At 56.9% G+C, this 4250-nt stretch overlaps 1 protein-coding gene across 1 annotated transcript in view; it reads left to right on the forward strand.

Annotated features, from left to right (window-relative positions):
• LOC104169129 (L-gulonolactone oxidase-like) overlaps positions 1 to 4250 on the forward strand; it is a gene marked incomplete at both ends in the record, with an annotated part of 16022 nt that overhangs the window by 9035 nt on the left and 2737 nt on the right. The window lies entirely within an intron of this gene.

Consider the following 4250-nt stretch of genomic DNA (forward strand, 5'->3'; position numbering starts at 1 on the left):
AGGTGGGCAGCGGGCTCCGCACGGGGTACCCGAGCCCATGGCGGGGCTGCCTGCCTCCCCTCACCCCCCTGCAGAGCAGCTGCACCAGGGCAGCCCGGAGCCGGAGCACGTCAGCGCTGGCTTTTTCCCGGGATGTGGGAAGGGAAGACAGAGGCAAAAGGGAAACCTGCCAAGCTATTTCTCCGGGGTGCCCTCGCAGCCTGCAGCGAGTTCATTACCGGTGTTTCCAGTTGCAGAGGTGATGAGTTTGTGTTTAATGGCTCAGGAGCATTTTTTGCCCGTGAATTGCCTGTTTGCTTCCTGAACTGTGACTTCCCTGGTGTCCTGCAGCAGGGAGTTCCCCACTTTAAATGCATTTAAATAGGTTTAAATGCGGTGGGAGCTTGCCAGCTCCTTACGGCTTGGTCCTCACCCACCCTGCCAGTCTGCTTGGATCCTCACTGCATCCTCTAGCACCTTTCCTCGGCCAAATTGGCAGGCTGTGAGTTGTTTTACATCTCCTAATCTGCCTTTTACCTGGGAAACTCAAGCTCCCATGCAGGATAACCCTGCTATCCTGAGCGGGGCAGGTAGCCTGGGCTGAGCTTTCCCCTGCTCAGCATCATCTGCTCGGGCTATGTCCCCTGCAGAGCTCAGCGCATCTTCCCCTGTCCCTCGGGGCTGTTAGGAGGGTGACACGAGAATGCACTCTATAAATATTAATGCCATTATCAATTCTCAGTCATCGCTGTTCCTCGCCTGCTTCCAGATCTCCGGCTTTCATGTCGAGTGGCCCAGCGAGGCGGAAGAGAATAATGGCAAGGGAGCAGGTTGCTTGAAATATTTAAGGCTGCGTTATCTAAGACATTGCAAATAATATATGTGTCAGAGGAGCCAGGCTTGGATTTGTGGTTATGTAAGGTCCGCATGCTTTCTTTTCTGGCCTCGTGATTATCTTTATCACTGGGATAAACTCAGCTGCTCTAGCTGCTGACGATGACTGAGAACAAGGCAGGGGACCGAGAGGGTTCGTTGTGCAGCTGAGGTCACCAGCGAGACCTGGAGAGCATCCCTGGATGGTGGCAGGGAGGGAGTCAGCCTCCCCTTGCCCCAGACCTGCTGGGAGGCTGATGAGGATGAGGATGGGTCGGACTCAGATAGGATACCCCACCCCCTGACCTTTGCAGCTTTGGGGCTTCCTGAGCTGGAGGTGGTTTGTATCTCGGTAATAAGGCAATGAGTTTCTCTTCCAGGAAGGTCTCTGATCTGCCTCTGAAACCCGTGCAAACTTTTAGCCACCTGCAGACTTGCACAGCTTAGCGTCCTGATGGGTGAAGAAGTGTTTGTTTTGGTCTGAGCCTACCACTAACCCCCACCCTAGCCCTAACCCTAGCCCTAATCCTAAGCCTAACCCTAGACCTAATGCTTTGGGGGATGTCCCAGGCACCTGGGATGGATCCCTCAAGGCCAACTCCCCCAAGCCCACCCAGTGCCTAAACCCCCTCTAAATCTCCATCGCTGGGCCTGACCTTGTCCTTCTTAGCCAGAGATGTTGGGTTTGGCCTCAGTGCGTGGAAGTGACTCCTCCGGCCAGGGCTCAGCCACCGTCCCCCGAGGCGGTGGGACCCTGCCAGGAGCAGGCAGCACCCAGGCAAAGGGGGAGGCTGAGCATCCATCTCGTCTCCCAAAATGTGAGCTCCGCAAGCTCCCTTGCTCCCCTTCGTTGCTCTGACAGACCTACGGGACATGTGCTAGTGACTTCGAACCACAGAATCGGTTAGGTTGGAAAGGACCTTTAAGATCATCGAGTCCAACTTCTTGTGCTTCGTCCTCCACAGCACCTTGGCCACATTTGCCCCCCGACCCATCCTGGTCCTTTCCCCGAAGAGCATCGGGAGGACCCAGACCTGCAGTGCAGGAGGCGCGGTGCCTGACCCTCAGCTCAGTGAGCTCTCCAGGGTGTTTGCAAGCACGAAAGCAAGCGGCTTCTTTTGACCCGGCCTTTATGAAGCAAAGGGATTTGTTCTGGGCTTCTGGGAGGGAAAGGAAGATGAACAAAATCCCCTGGATCTCTGCATGCTCCGGGGTCATCTCCATTGTGTGCGCTGGCCACCTTACAGCCACAAGATTTCCACCGCCTGACCCCTGCCTCCGACCCCGGCCCTCGGCCGGCAGACAGCATCCCCAAGGACTCCCGAAGCCCCCTCGCTCCCTGCCTTCGGCTCTTGCTGGCTGCGCTGTAATTATCCTACAAAGTCGCGGGCTTATTTTCTTCAGACCGATATCGCAAGAATCAAAAGCGCACATTGAAAAGTCGCCCCGCTAGCAGTTTGCTTCTGCGCTCAAAGGTCGCGGCTGGAAGACAAACAGACGTTGGCAGGATCACCTTGGGAAAGCCGCATCCTTCTTTTCCCCACTTGTTTTGCTGCTGGGTGCGTTTGTTCCTAAACCAAAGCGATGAAAACGTCTGGTCGTAGCTTTTGCCCTGCTTCTGCTTCCACAGTCGTTAACTGTTTCCAACATAAGAACTTCTCAGGCCAGAAAATTGGCTGTTTTGGGAACATCTTAGAGAGATTTTTTGGCTCTTGGGGAGCTGCAGATGTGAAGATGAAGACAACGGCATTAGCGTTAATTCTCACCGATTACAGGAACACACTATCTGTCTTCCCATCCTCTCTCCTTTAACAGGACCACGGCATTACGGCAATGCGACCCTACGAAGACCCTCACCTTATGGCAGGGTCAAAGCAAGATGCTTGGTGCTAAAGCAGCTCAGCCTGATAATTAATAGCTCGTTAAGGCAAATAACTCAAAAGACCCAGCCAGAAAGGAGCAGCTTCATGGCCAAGGCGGCTGTGACCTTCCTGGGGTTACATCCATGGGTCATTGAGCCTTCTTTAAACTGGAAGAGGGCAGATTTAGATGAGATATTGGGAAGAAGTTCTGTCTGGTGAGGGTGGTGAGGCAGTGGCAGAGGTTGCCCAGAGCAGCTGTGGCTGCCCCATCCCTGGGAGTGTTGAAGGCCAGGTTGGATGGGGCTGTGAGTGACCTGGTCTGGTGGGAGGGGTCCCTGCCCAGGGCAGGGGGGGTGGAACGAGATGAGCTTTAGGGTCCCTTCCCACCCAAACCATTCTGTGGTTCCGTGATTCTTCTGGGTCAAGCAAACCCCTCAAAGCAAAGCTGCTGGGTTTTTAAGCCTTTCTGCAAAGCCCCTCTGCAGGAGGAGCAGGGGTGGTTGGAAGGGCTGTTTGCAAGAGGGAGAGGTGCCGGCCCGGCCGAGGTGGCGGGGTGCAGGGGGTGAGCACAGGGTCCCTCTGCCCTTGCATGCGCAGGCAGGGAGCGGGGAGGGGGCTGAAGGGTCTTCTCATTTCTGCGGGTGCTATCGTGTCAGGGAGGGGGGTTTCCTCCAAGTAGCCCTGGGACAAGATCCCAGCGGCTCTGGGAACAGGCTGAGTATGTCCTGGGGCTGTGGTCACCCCCTCGAGCCCCATCACCTGCGTGGCCCTGCCTGTCCCCTGCCCGCTCAGACTCCCCCTGCCTCGCTGTCCTCAGCTGCTGGCAGACAGCTCATCCCAGGGACCTGCCTTTCTTAAAGCTCGTTTTTGTGTTTCTATGAATAATTTGGCAGTTCTGCATTGGAAGTGGGGGATGTCTCTGGGACAGGGCCGTGTAGTGCGTCCCGGCTCCATCCCCCCTTGTATCCCAGCTCCACGCCCCGTTGCATCCTGACTCCATCCCCCTTTGCCCCAGGGCTCCAGAGCTGCAAAAAGGGATGTGCTGCCGAGAGGTGAAAGCTGGGGAGGGCATCCCTGAGGCTGGACCAGGAGGTGGATTTTGACAGCCCCCCCCCAGCATGTCCCCCTGCATGGCTGATGCCGAGGGTCCCTCCGGCCCTGGCTGCGGTGCCGCACGACTGGGAATGCCTGATGGAGCAGTTTGGGGGCTGCAGCGGTGTGATTGCAGGGGGATGTGGGGTCTGAGCTCGGGTGTGTGCCGGCTGCGGCCCCCGCAGCACCTGCAGGACGAGGCAGAGGAGATGAGGGGCATGCGCGGTTCCCTTCCCCACATTTTGCTCCGTGGTCTCTGTTAGTCCCTTGGTGCTTGGCTGGGCTGTATTGACCCCCTCCAACCCAAGGCTTGCCAAGACTCTGCAGACAGACTCCTTGGACCTTCCCCAGCATTCCTGGGAGTCCTCTGAGGTGTCTCCAAACCCTGCTCCCAGCATCCCTGCTCCCAGCATCCCTGCTCCCAGCATCCCTGCTCCATGGCGG

This window comes from Cariama cristata, unplaced genomic scaffold (genome assembly GCF_000690535.1).
Source record: "Cariama cristata isolate BGI_N322 unplaced genomic scaffold, ASM69053v1 scaffold25271, whole genome shotgun sequence".
Taxonomy (NCBI): domain Eukaryota; kingdom Metazoa; phylum Chordata; class Aves; order Cariamiformes; family Cariamidae; genus Cariama; species Cariama cristata.